Source organism: Peromyscus leucopus, chromosome 8b (assembly GCF_004664715.2).
Source record: "Peromyscus leucopus breed LL Stock chromosome 8b, UCI_PerLeu_2.1, whole genome shotgun sequence".
NCBI classification, from domain to species: Eukaryota; Metazoa; Chordata; class Mammalia; order Rodentia; family Cricetidae; genus Peromyscus; species Peromyscus leucopus.
In genome coordinates this window covers 30,072,346-30,087,443 of record NC_051086.1, presented here as the reverse complement: position 1 = coordinate 30,087,443, position 15,098 = coordinate 30,072,346, and positions in this window count along the sequence as shown.

The following is a 15,098-nucleotide window of genomic DNA, read 5'->3' as shown; positions in this document are numbered from 1 at the left end:
CTCTGGGATACTCATTTCTTGATTTTGCCAAATACCTTTTTTAGGATCACAAATAAAACACATGCTATTTTAATTAAATCACAGAAATATATTTCTCACCAGTGATCTCAACTTTTAGGAGCATCTCAGACCTAGAGGCAGGAAAATCAAAAGTTTGAGGTGATCCTCAGCTAGCTTTGAAAGTCGGGGGCCAGGCTAGACTAACTTAGATCCTGTCTCTAAGATAATTTTGTTATTCCTTCTTTTACCCTGATTGGATGGCTCTGGTTCTGATTTTTTGTTAACAGTTGACTAACATATACATGCACATGCACTCACCCTTCCATGTCCATCGCATGAATACATGTGTTCTCACCCCTTACCTGACGTGTTCTTGGGGATCATGTTTATTTAGCCATAAGTTTTGAAATTCATACAGGTTAAGAAAGTTCTTTGGAGCTACAATTTATCCTGGTTCTCTGCTCATGACATAAGCCATAATCAAAAAGGCCCGAGGATTATCATCTCTTCTGCCAGCTCTAGCCTCCTCAGCATCCCCAGCTCACCTACTCACTTACCTGGGATAAGCAGTATGAGGCCTGAAATGAAGACTTGAGGGTGCATCATGGTGTTGACCTGCAGGACAGTGAGAAGACACTGGTTAGCTGTGGCACTCAGCACACTGTGTCAGGGCATGGCTTCACTCTGACTATGAATTACAGGCCTCTCTGCTAGGGACGTCTGTCCTAAACAACCTCTTCTTTACCAGTCCTTCCTCATGTACAGCCATCAGTCTCACTTCTGGTCATGACATATAAAGGCAGCAAACAGAGAAAACTGAAGGCAGAGACATGAGTGTGTTCTCTTGGTAGAAGTCTAAACATAGACCAGTCTTCTAATGGCAAAGATGCACTTGCCTCCTAGTGGACACAGAGCTGTTTCTGCCCAGTGGATACAGTGGCTAGTCCCTGAATCTCAACCACCTTAATCACTAGCAAGATGGCCTGTGCCAGAATAATGCTACACATGGTGTCTGAGACCACATCTTCCTGGGGGATGTCTAGAGATACCTAGAAAAGCACAGGATAGATCAAAACCTTCAATTCACAGAGCTCTTCCATGCCTAGATTTCCTCCTACATAAAATAGCAAAGATGTTTGCTCAGCTCTTTGGAGATTCTGCTATGAAGGAGACAATGGGCTGTTTACCCACAGGCAGCAAATCCTCATGGAACCCCTAAGGCAGCTCCTTTTAAGTACATTTATGATGGATGTTACCTGCCTTCAGATTCTAACATCTGGATTTCAATATTTGTTTTTAAATTGCTAAACCATATAAACATGAGTAAGCCTGCCTAGAACTTCATTAACTCTACTTCTAGTCAGAAGATTCCATGACTTCCTCTCAGAGAGGAAAGTGTGCTCTGTTACCAGCCTTAAAAATAGCAATGGCTTTCATGAAGCCTCCATGGCTCAGCATCTTCAGGCCTGGGCCCTGCACTATTCACACGAACAGCCCCTGTACTGAGAAGAGATCAGAAATCTAATGCTGCCACTCTAGTGAAACAATGACTTTCATGGACATTCTGAAAATCTTACTTCTTTATTATAAGACAACTTCAGAACATACAAAACCAACACAAGACACAACTATTTTACATTTTGACAAATAGTTGGTAGAACATGGTACCAACCATTCTGTCCATTTAGAGTTCTACTGAGAAAGGATCCTGTACTTGGGCATTCACTGTCTCACACTGTTGGCTCCCTTCTTGACACATGCTCACTGTCACTCAGCCATCTCACAGGGTGTCCTATGGCCTACTTGTTCATAAAATGAAGGAACAGAAAATGATGCCTAATAACTTTCTAGGTTCCCAAAGGAAACCTTCTCCACATTCTGGAATCCAACTGAGTAACTAGGTGAGGTCTACCATGGAGTAAGCACCTTGCTGGTGGGTTGAAATCCTTTTATATTCTGTCTCTACTTGGTACTTGAGAAGAATACTTGAGTCCTTCTCAACTACTAAAGTTTGAACTATAGTTCCCTGTAGAATCCACACTGTGAAGATCCTGCTGGGAGACTGTGGAGGGATGGAATGTTGAAGTTCAAGAGCCAAAAATAGTATTATTTCTCTCTGGTCCCCTCAGTAGCCATTTACTGCCGACCTCTGCATTTAGGCTAAATTCCTCAAGACAATCGGGAACAACTTCTGGAAGTACTGTTACATTTTCACACAGCTAGCTTCCACCAACACTGTAACTAAGGATTATAGAACATCAGAAATCTATATAAGAGATTTTTGTGTTCGGTTGTATCCCATCTGCCCAATGTTTCCACCAGGATACACGGTAAATGACTTCCTTTTATTCTGGAAATACAAACATTTGTGTAGCTTCTACCACAGTGGAACATGATATTCATGATAAAATAACCTACACTGTGTTCCCAAGCTTTGGTCACTTCAATTTAGATCACAAAAATCCTGAATTTTCTTTGGAATAAGAGCAGAATTTTTCTAATTTTTAAACATTTCATTTAAATATTTTTTTGTGTGTCAGGCAGTGCATGATCATACCAGGGGACACATGTGGTCAGAGGACAACTATGGGTAGTTGGTCCTCTCCTTCTATAATGTTTGTTCTGAGCATTGAACTCAGGTCTTCAGGATTGGTGACAAGTACCTTTATCTACTGAGGCATCTCGTGGGCTCAAGGACTACATTTTGTACAGGCAAAAGATAGCAGAAAAAATATTAGTGTGGTTCACACAGAATTAAACATGCCTTATTCATTTGAAAGGCAAAATCTTTAATACTAGTTTTACTATGACCTAGGATCAGGCCAAATCCCAATGTCCATAAGAAGGATTTTTGAAAGATTTTTATTTCAATGCAGTTATAATTAATAAACTAAGGATGGAGGAGTATAGTTCAGCACAATAAGGATGTACAATACCCCGAATTGTGCAAGCAACTTACACGGGTATGTAAGTAACTAACAAATAAATTCACAAACAATGAGACAGATGGTAAATGTGTAATCAGACCATGTCATGTCCCTCTGACAATCCCACCTCAGCTCTCTCAAGGAGCAGGGAGCCAATTCCTTAGCCAGTGTTTTGATAAAGTCCCTGACTAGGGCTCAGATTTACTTTCCTGACTCCTGTCCCACAGCCATGTGGGCTTCATTTCCAATTCATCTCGTAGATCTGTCCAGGTGGTGTTCTGTCTTGGCTCCTTGTTCCTTAAGCCCACAGACAGTTTCACTTTTTCTCCTTTCTTACTGATGACTGCTTAAAAGTCTGGGACATTTCCCACAGATCACCTGCAGTCTAAAGCAGCCATGCTGCCCCTCTCTCAGATCCCAGTTGCTCATGGCTATCACGTGCTTGTGTTCCTGAACATCCATCCCTGTGGCTGTGATGGCCTGGTCTCTTCATCTCTCCCCTCCTGGCCAGTGCCACCAAGTAGAAGCTTTATCGCTGTTTCTCTTTATTTTAGCAGAGCTAACAAGAATTTATTAAGGAAAAGTGAAAAGGAGCTCCAAAGAGTAGAGGGGCCCAAATGAGGAATACTGGAATACTCTAGAACCTCCCCTTTTTTGAGACAGGATTTCCTCCCTACCTCTTTCTATCTCTGTCTGCCTGCCTGTCTGTCTGTCTGTGTCTCTGTCTGTCTGTCTGTCTGTCTATCTCTCTCTCTCTCTTTCTCTGTGTGCATGTATGTGTACATGTATGCACACACCCAAAATATATGCATATATAATATATATGCATATATATATTTATATAATGTCTTACCTGAAACTCACTATAAGTTCCAGTAAAAACTCATGACAATCTTCCTGCTTCTGCCTCCACAAGGCTGAGATTACAGGTGTTTGCCACCATGTCCAGTCAGAACATTCTCTGATGAGGTTGTCATTATGTATGAGCTCTGTGAAATATTGTAGCCACCAGGAACTGATTTAGCACTTAAAAAGTGGCTAGTACAAGTGAGTAAAAAATAATTGCTTTTGAGACAGGGTCTCTCTATGCATCCCTGGCTGTCCTGGAACTCACTATGTAGATCAGGATGCCCTCAAACTCATAGAGATCTGTTACCTTTGCCTCCCAAGTGTTGAGATTAGAGGCATGTGTCACCACATCCAGCAAATTGAGAAAAATTTTAGACAGTCACTTTTATTATATCTTAAATTAAATTAAATTAAATATGTCTCTGTGCAGCTCTGTACCCTACTTTGCAGATGCCTGCTGAGCCCAGAGATATTATATGCCCCAGAACTGGAATTATAGGCAGTTCTGAGACACCTGATGTGGATGCTGGAACTGATCACTCTTCCTCTACAAGAGCAGTACATGTTCCTCTTGACTGCTGAGCTCTCTTTCCAGCCTCCAGTTGAGTAGACTTTTTTATTTTTCCTTCTAATTTGATTTTAATCACTAAGATATTACACATGGCGCTCATGTGAAGGAGAAAACAACTCTCAGAGGTTGTTTCTCCCCTTCCACCATTATTAGGATCCAGGATCAAACTGGGGCGTCAGGTCGGCCAAGCCCCTGATCCCTGAGCCTTGTCAGAATGATGGAATTTTTTTTTTTCATTAACTTGAGTTTTGCAGTCTTCCTGAGTCACTACATTTTAGGGTCAACTTTGGCATCCTCTGAAGGTTACTCATCACTTGCAGGGGAGTACTGTGTGATGACAGGACTCTGGTATGAGACCAGATTCCCAGTTCCTTACTAAAGAGCTTCATTAGTGGTAAAATGGGGGATAGCACATTGCCAAAGCCCACCCAAACTTAGCCTCTGCTGCCCTCTCTGAAATAGTTCAACTGCTTGAATTCTCTTCATTTTCACCAAAGCAAGATCCATTGGCCCCCCTGCACCACTACTAGGTACTCACTGAATCACTCCATTGTGCCTCAGCCCTGCCATTTTATGTTAGGACTCTCTCCAGAATCAGATTCCTGAAATCCCCTCCAAATGGTCTCCTTATGTCCCATAGCCCTCTGACAACCCTGCTTACCATGTAAGCCAGCCATTTCTCTGAACTTACTACTCACATTAAAATGCAAATATTTTAGGACTGGAGAGATGGCTCACAGTAGAGAGGGTCTGTTGTGGAATATTATTTTAAGGTGTGTTACCTTTGTTTATGTTGTGGAACATTTAACAATGTAAAGATGTGTTGTTTTTATTTATTTAATTTATTTATTTATTTTGATGTATTTGTTTAACTCTGTAAAGCTGTGATTCTTTGCCTGTCTAAAACACCTGATTCTCTAATAAAGAGCTGAATCACCAATTATAAGGCAGGAGAAAGGATAGGTGGGACTGGCAGGCAGAAAGAATTAATAGGAGGAGAAATCTGAAGGGTGGAGAAGGAGCAAGAAAGGGATGAGAGGAGGATGCTGGGGGCCAGCCACCCAGCCACCCAGCCACCCAGCCAGCCACAAAGTAAGACTGAAATTAAGATACACAGAAGTAAGAAAAGGAAAAAGCCCAGAGACAAACCGTAGACAGATTAATTTAAGAAAAGCTGGCTAGAAATAAGCCAAGCTAAGGCCTAGCATTTATATTTAAGAGTAAGCCTCCCTGTGTGATTAATTTAGGAGGTAGGCCCCCCAAAAGGGTAAAAGAGTATAAAAGAACAATCAACAGAAAAAGTCTACTACTCTTGCAGAGGACCTGAGTATGACTCCCAGTGCCAACCTCAGAATGTCACAGATACGCTTATCTCCAGCTCCAGAGAGTCCGACAGTTAAGAAGGCTTCTTTATTCACATGCACATATCCATACAGTCACACACATATGCACATAATTTAAAATAACAATTATAAATCAGAAAGGTAGATAAAACTACAAGAAATTCATGTTTACTATAGTAAACACTACTAGAATACTAAAGTTTTACTGATAACACATTTATTGCATAACTATAATATATTATATATGATTCTATGAATTTTCTATGTATCAGTGAATCAAAGCCTCCTGATCTCATGAAGCTTGAATTTATGTAAAAAAAGTAACATGTTAAGAAAAACATTAAAAAATTTAATTCAGCGGGTAGCTCAGAAGGTTAAGGAGTTCACCCTTAGTCACACAGGAGGAGGACTGCAGACAGACAGCAGTCTTAACCATCTTCCTCTTGGATGAACAAGTGAACCAAGGGGAAAGACACAGACAGCAGACAGCAAGCTGTGGGAGCTTTAGTGTAGGATGGGGGGGGGTGCAATTTTAACTTGGTTTGCCAGGCTACATGGACTTTCTAATGCTTTCCCAGAGAAGGGAGGATGTCAGCAAAGCTGAAGAAGATGAGGCCAACCAGAGAGTGATGTCAAAGAACAAGAAAGGGAGGGCAAAGGTCCAGATGCAGGAGAGTGCCTGTGGTCGCGGGGGGGGGGGGGGGGGACAGTGCAGGGCAGCCTGGACAGTGAGGGACAACAATTCTGAAGAACAGGGGTTGGGGGAAAGGGGACAGAGCTCAGGAATCATTTAGTGAGGACTGTTCTTTGTACAAGGAAATACAGAGTCATTGCTGGGGTGTGGAGGTGCCAGGACCTGGTGCCCTTTGATGACTGTGTGACTGCTAGGATGACAGGCAAGGACACCACAGTGCAGGGGTTCTCAAATGCGGAGTCACAACTTTTTTGGGGTCCATAAACCTTTTCACAAGGGTTGCATATTAGATACCCTGCACATCAGATCTTTACATTATGATCCATAACAGTAGCAAAATTACAGATATGAAGTAGCAACCAAATAATTTGGTGATTGGGATCACCACAACAAGAGGGACTGTATTAAAGGGTCACAGCATTAAAAAGGTTGAGAACCACTGCATCAGTGTCTGCTGCAGGAATTCAGTGTGGAAGAGATAACAGAGGGCAACATGATCAATGAACTTAGCACAGTTTGCTCTGCCTTCTGAACCCACCAAGGAGAGCTTTGCTTTCATTGATCACACTGTCTTTTGTTGAAAGGCAGAAGCCTGAACTAGGTATTCTGGGGAATGTCTGTGCTGAAGAGAATGCCTTTTCTGAGACTTTTTGTGTGCTGAGGCAGAGCCCTGGGGCCTCCTGGGCATGGCTTTCCTTCAAAGGGGCAACAGAGGCCCACACACAGGCAGAATCAGCTCAAGCAGCAAGAGCATAAAGACAAGGAGAGCCTGAAAGTCAAGGTCAAACAGTGGCAAAGACACCATCAATGATCCCAGGTCAGAGCTGCAAAGGTCAGGGTAAGGTTGGTTCAGGGGACCTTGCACCTGCAGGGCCGGTGACCTTTCCGTGTTGGCCACAGGAGTGTGGGGTCTTTTATCACTGTCACATGGGTGCCACTTATTAAGATCAATCCAACAAGAGTCTATTAAATGGATAATAGGGATTTATTTTTAAGATATAAATTGAGGAAATACACTCACGAATGAAGAGCCGAGTAAACAGCTGAAGTCGTCCTCTGTTCAGACCCGGAGCTAATCCACCTGGCAGTCCGATCATACCAGGAAGCAGGCAGCAAGGAGAAGGGGCTTGTGACCCTTCTCCCTTCCCTTTTAAGAGGTCATGTTCAATGGCCAAAAGCACCGCCTCCTTTGGGCCCTATAGCCCAAAGTCATGGGCAGAAAAAATACCACTATAGCCAATGTCAAGTTAGAGATGAGTAATGATTTTTATACTGTTACAACCAGTAATCAATTTTTTATGCTGTCTGATACATCTTTAAAACAAGCATGTTTCTCTTTGATATAGCTGGTGTTTGTATTTTTGGGATACTATAGAAGTATGAAGTATGAAGGATTGATAGAAAGATCCAAGATGAATTTTGTTTATATCCTCACAGATTAATAAGTCTTGTTGATTTTATTCAATTTTCTTTTAATCTTGAATTTTCAAGATAATATTGATTCTGTTACCTATAACCTGTTGTGAAATAGCTCCTTACAATGCTTAACAACTACATTTTTTAGTTTTTATTTTTTTAGAATAGGGTCTCACTGTGTAGCCCCAGCTTGGCTGGAATCCCTATCTGTATATACCAGACTGGCCTCGCTCTCACAGAGATCCTTTTGCCTCCGCATCCCAGGAGCTGTGACTAAAAGTGTGTGGCATCTTCATACCCATCTTGACTATACATTTAAACTTCAGGAAACTTTGCATATCTTATAAAGCAACATAACCAGTCCTTCTCTGAATGCTGTGTACATAATTTTGAGGGCAATGAAGATGGGATATTGAGTAGTTGTCTGACTTCAGCTGTGTGCACTTTCACTAATAAAAACTGTTGTTTCTTCACTCCAAAAACTGGCTTGCCATTTTTTTGTTTCAAGATCATCAGTTAATTTTGCCCAGACATCTCCAACTTACTATGTGTAGGCTCACAGGACATGGGTATATTTAGTTAAATTTTAAACTATGATTTAATAAGGCAGTAGATATCCTTCTCAGGGCTGGGGCTAGGGTCCATTTCTGAAGTCTAGTTCCTGAGAAGCTGCAGGACAGGAGGGAATAGATGGAAAAGGACATCAGTTCTGGTCCATCAATCTGCTGTTTCATTCAGAGAAGATGATGTCCTGACAGCACTTGGCTTCCCAATCATGACATTTGGGACTAGGAAACTGGCATGAGGGATGAGCAGAGACCTTAGAATCTAGTCTCCCCACTGGGAACCAATCACACCCTGTAGTTGTGGCTGCTAGAACTGTCTGCTGAGTGACAGCGCTGCAGGGAATCTCTGTGTCAGAGGGAACAGCTTTAGCCCATTCTCAGGACCATCCCTAGGAAAGAGTGATATTAGAGATGAAACCAAAGGCATGTGTAGCCAAGGGAATGTCTCCTGAAAGAAATCTACCATGTACAGAGGCCCCTGCACTGGGGGAAGCTGGAGTATTCAGAGGGGAAGCTGTGTCCCCAGGACTAAAGATTCAGTCTGTCTGCCATCATGGGAAGGAGGAGGGTGGGGAGGAGTGAGACTGGAGAGGTGGGCAGAGAGTCTCATGGGGCTGGATGACAAGGGACCCAGGAGCACATCTGTTTGGGAGGAGTCCCACTCTCTGAAAACATAGCACTTTAATATATTAAAGGTTTATACCTGCTACCTCATACAGCTTGTATTACAATATGAGAATTGGCTTCAGCAGCATGGTTCTAGGGTAGCTAGCTTGGTTTGGGTTTGGGGCAGTAGGCGAAGAGTAGATTATTTACACAGCATCTTATATTGGAGATTATAATAGGTTTCCAGAAGGGAAGGGAAGGAAAATGATAATCTACAGGCTGTGTGGTCATCTAAGCCTAAGAAGGAGCCTGAAGAAGAGACATGGGATAGGAAACTTGGCCCTATCTACTTTGTGTTCAGTAGGAGCTGAGACCAAACTTCTGACTTTGGGGTGATGATGGTATAGGGGTTATTATGGTCTACAATTTGGTATTGTATTCTAATTTTTCCATGTGTTTATGATTCCCTTTTATACATTCATGTCACTTTGCTTTTGTGATTAGCTGGAGAAGAGTGTAGAAGTTTGGGGAAATGTCAAGGGCTCATCAAGACCTGTAGTTTGCAATGTTGGCTGCTCAGCTGAGTCACTGGAGAGCTGAAAACTGCCCACTGACCCGGTAACTGGATCTCAGATGCCAGCTGTTGGTGTCCTGAGTGCTTCAATTTGTATGATTTATGTGTGCGGCTTGGAGAAAAACCCATTGACTTAGGGAGCCGAGGAGGGGAGAGGACTGAAGACAGGATGCTTTCAGGATGTCTCAGTTAAGTCCTGCAGAAGAACATGAAACGCACAAAATGAAACAATTCAATATCAACAATGGTTGAGAACAGTGCACACCCAAGTAACGGAAGGGCCATGAAGCCTGTGACAGCAGATCTGTCCCGTGTCTGACTTCTAGTAGGTGGTATTGGAAAAGTCTGAGTGCTCCCATGTTTTTGTGAGGCTTACCAAAAAGCTGAGGCACAGCTGTGAGCTGACTCTGTTCCTGGTCCTTCAAGGTCTCAAAGTCTCCCCCACAACAACTATTTAAAAAAAAGTACAAGAAAGAAATTTCCCATTGTGCTATGGGGAAATGATCGAAGGTTACCCCATTCTCCAATGCAGAATGCTGATATGGACTCTGTCTTCACCAGTTCCTGCACCTGCAGGAGCCTAAAAATACTTTGATGATGACCCAGGAATATTTTTTAGCAGATTTTGTGTTTTAGGACATTTTTATGCTCACAGCAAAACTAAGTGGAAAGTACAAAGATTTCCCACAAAACCACCTTCCACAATCAAAACACACACACACACACACACACACACACACACACACACACACACACACATCCTTTACTCATTGACAGAAAGAACAAACGTGAAAGATAAAGAAGAGAGTTGGGACAGGAAGGAGAGGAAAGAGAAGGAAGAGAGGAAAGAGGGGCCTTCTCTTCTTCATCGTTCTTTTTGGGGGGTTGAAAAGTTTACATTTTTATTTATGTGTATGTGGGCTATGTCTGTCTACCCAAGGAGGCCAGAAAAGAGGGGGATCCCATGGAACTGTGAATCACCTCACCTGGGTGCTGAGAATACAATCAGTGTCACCTGTGAGAACAGCAAATGCCCTTGACCACTGAGCTCTCTGTCCAGCCCTAGGCTTTTACTGTTTTGACATGGGTTCTTCCTATATAGTAGGCTAGCCTCTACCTTGTGATCCTCCTGCCTCAGAGTCTTCAGTCCCGGGATAACAGGTATGTATGACCATGCCCAGCACTGCTGACTTCATAGGTGAATACATTCATTTCATTGTCTGAGTGTACTAAAGCTCATTGATTTGTCTGCTGTTGAGAGACAGTTTGGGAGCTTCCAAGTTCTGGAAACTCAGCTAAGCTGCACTAAAGATTCAGGTGCAGGGTTTTTGCTTGTTTGTTTGTTTCTTCCTTTCTTTGTTGGGTTTTCAACTGATTTAGGTAAGCATCAAGGAGTGGAGGGACCTGCAGATTAGAAGGTCAACCAGAGGCTGCATCCTTGTGATCCTATGAAGGAGTTAATTACAATATGAAAAAACAAAATTTATTTCAAAGAAGGATATACATGGCTTCAGAAGTCCACCAGGAAATGGAAAGGTTCTCTAAAAGGGGGGAGAAAAAGGGCATGTGATGTAGAGAAGTATGGAAACCGTGGGTCTCAGCTGTGCAGTTTCCTGGTAAGGAGAGGAAGTAGAAACTGCTTCCAAAGCAAAGCCAGAGGAGAGATGGGCTGTCCTTCCACAGGACAAGCCCCCAGAAGCCTCAAACACAGCTGTGGGTGTTGACTTGGACTGATTCCTCTGGCAGATGGCTCAGTGTAGAGAAAAATCCCATTTTTCCCACCTTGTGACTCAGAGTTCCTCAGCCAGGAGCCATCTTGAAACACAGGCCTCAGTTTAGCCTTCCAGTCTACAGTGAGGGGAGGCCCAGAGATACAGCTGTGGAAAGCATGAGGACCAGGCAGGCACTGACTGGTACAGACATCAGGAGGCTGGGTTCAGGCTGGAAAGGAAGGGATAAGAGAGAGCTTTGCCTCAGAGTCCTGACAGACCTCATCAACTATCAGTAAGACTGGAGTTTGGTACCACTGAGGCTGAGTCAGTGGGTGGAGCAGATTCTGGGGACATCTATTGTTCATTGTTGTAAAGACTGGGGTTTTGGAATTTATGGGATATACATGATACCCACTCTGAGTGTCTCTTCTGCCCTCTGAGACTCCTGCTTTTTAAAATAGAAACTTGACATTTATTTTGTGCTGCCCCTGTTCTCCCCAACATTTATTAAACCTTCACTTGATTTTTATTTTTATTTGCCATGCAAGAAAGGGTTTAGATTTTTAAGTAAGATCGAGCATAATCATAAATTTTAATATTTTTGGTTATGAAATGTTTCTTGGCTATAATACTGGAAGTATAAACAACTGAAATAATAGTTATATTGAACTTTATCAAAATGTAAAACTATAGGATGCTATCAAGTATGTGGAGAGGGTGTTACTGTTAACCTGGCCAGGAACCCATGGCTGGGGAGGTCCTAGGTCTTCAGGGAGAATCTACAACTATTCTCCCAAAGGAACTTAGTGTGAAGACATCATCTGAACATGTTTTCTTTAACCATAGATTAGTACAGCTCTCCCCTCATCACAGAAACTCTTTTTGTCGGTGCATGGTGGCTTATACAGAGACTCACACCTGGTTAAAGTGCGGAAAATAAGTGACTGTGCAGCTCAGCCCTCAACTGGACATCTTTATCACACCCATTCTCCCCAAGGCTCAGAACATCGTGGAAGATGGGGTGGGAAGATTGTAAGACCCAGAGGTTGGGGCAGACTGCTGCAAGACAGTGTCCTCTAAATGTGATGGAGCTGTTGCACTTGTGAGGCACAGCAACTGTAGTTTCCTGACAAGACTTGCATGAGATCAAGCCAGAATGGCCAGGGAGAGATGCCTGAAGCCCATACACAATAAAGGAGATTGGCATCATTTGAGGGATCCTTAAGGAGGAAAGGTCAATTTTCTTCAGTGGTGTAGCACCTGGTAGGTTGTCTATTCTCCAGTGGATGGTGCTGTAGGCATGTGCAAATTGACAACAGTAATTAATCTCTGAGTTAATAAAAACATACATGAAGCTGAGTGTGGTGACACACACCTTTAATCCCAGTATTAAGCAGGCAGGGGCAGGCAAGCAGATCTCTAAATTTGAGGCTAGCCTGGTCTTCAGAGCAAATTCCAGGACCACCAGGGCTACACAAAGAAACCCTGTTTGAAAAAACAAACCAAACCAAAAACAAACAAACAAACAAACCCCAACAAAGCTAGATGTTGAGATGAGTTTCAGAGGAGTTGGGGGAAGGGAAGCAAATGGGATCTCAATACATTGTATTCAAATATGAAATCACCAGAGAATAAATTAAAAATAAACAAAATATTTGAAATATAGGAAATAGTAAGTGGAAAAAGAAACAAAAATGAATGTTTGAATAAAGAAATAAGTAAGTAAAATAGAAAGAGCCCACACATATGAACACATATGAATAATAATGGTAGCCTCCCCCTGCAGAGAAACGCTAGTGGACACTTGAGATGCAGGGTCACACTTGGTGGTACATACAAGCCCTGTAATACTGTAGGAACCAGTTTTATATCCCATATGGCATATACAGCATGATGATGCTGAGCAATGGAGAGACTCACATCAATAGGAAAATACAAAACAGAATGACTTTTCATTGCCCTATTCAGTGCAGTATACAAGCAAAAACTTATGAATTATTGATTTACGGACTAGTTCATTTAACGTTTTCAAATTGTGTTTGACTTTATGGAACTGAAGCCATGGAAAGGAAGCCTGTGTATATATGCAATGACTACTATGTCGTTTAAGAGTGTATCTTTTATTTTAAAAAGTATAACATGATCCCATACCCATACCTTGAATTATTTCTCTTGTCTTATTCTTGTAGTTTCATGACTGACATTGAGCTCTTGGATCCATTTTCAGGCTATTCATTTGTTTGGCTGCTTGTTTTTTGAGTATAGTATGAGGAGCAGAGTGTTTAACCTTTGTTCTTCTGGCAGGTGTCTTAGTACTCAGCTGTAACCACAGCACTGGAGAGGTAGAGGCACCATCTTCAGCTGCATAGAGAGTTTGAGGCCAGACTGATCTGTATATGGATACCCCATTTCCCCTCTTCTATTTATTGAAGGTGCTGGCCTTCCTCAATATATGATTTTTGGTGCCTTTATCAACTATCAGTTGGCTGTAGATTTATGAAATAATTTCTGGAATCTCTATTACATTCAGTTTGTACTAGGTTTTTATGCTAATACTGCCTAGTCTTGGTAACTGTAATATGACTGAAATCAGGGATGGTGATGTGTCCAGCTTTGGTATGTTCAGGATATTTTGTGCTTGTATTTGTATTTTTTTTTTGGGGCGGGGGTTCGAGACAGGGTTTCTCTGTGTAGCTTTGCGCCTTTCCTGGGACTCACTTGGTAGTCCAGGCTGGCCTCGAACTCATAGAGATCCGCCTGCCTCTGCCTCCCGAGTGCTGGGATTAAAGGCATGTGCCACCACCACCCGGCTTGTATTTGTATTTTTAAAAATATTTTTATTTTATAATTAATTTAATTTTACATATCAGGCACAGATTCCCCTGTCCTCCCTCCTCCCACCCCCAGCCTTCCCTCCCAATCCACCCCCCATTCCTACCTCCTCCAGGGCAAGGTCTCTCCTGGGTGGTCAGCCCAGCCTGGCAGATTCAGTTGAGTCAGGTCCAGTCCCCTCCTCCCTACACCAAGACTGAGCAAAGTGTCTCAGCATAGGCCCTAGGTTCCAAAAAGTTTATGCACCAAGGACAGGTCCCAGTTCCACTGCCTGGGGGGCTTCTAAACAGTTCAAGCTAATCAACTGTCTCACTTATCCAGAGGGCCTGGTCCAGTTCCATGGGGGCTCCTCAGCTATTGGTTCACAGTTCATGTGTTTCCACTAGTTTGGCTATTTGTCCCTGTGCTTTTTCTAATTATGGTCTCAATATCTCTTGCTCATATAACCCCTCCTCTCTCTCTCCGATTGGATTCCTTGAGTTCCACCTGGATCTTGGCCGTGGATCTCTGCATCCGCTGCTTCCATCAGCCACTGGATGTGAGTTCTATCATGACAGTTAGGGTGTTCAGCCATTCTGATCACCAGAGTAGGTCAGCTCAGGCACTATCTTGACTGTTGCCAGTAGTCTATAGTGGAGGTATCTTTGTGGATTTCTGGGGACCTCTCTATCATGTATTTGTCTTTTAATTTTGTCTGTTTTGCTTTTGTAGAGGAGTACATTAGAATTCCATCAAATTTGTAAAGCACTTTGATAGTATGACCATTTTGATGACAAGAATTATGAGGGATACAGGCTGCAATACAGCTGTGAGGGGCTTCAAGATCCATTGATCAACTAACAGATATCATCCTGAGTCCTTTCTCCACACCCTCTCTCCCCCTCACCTTTCACAAATCAACAGAGGGACATCAGAGCTAAACTAGAGTGTCAATCAAATGGAGTTGACATCCAACAGCACTTTCTTCTATCACCTAATGGGACAGCATGAATTAAGTCACAAAACAAG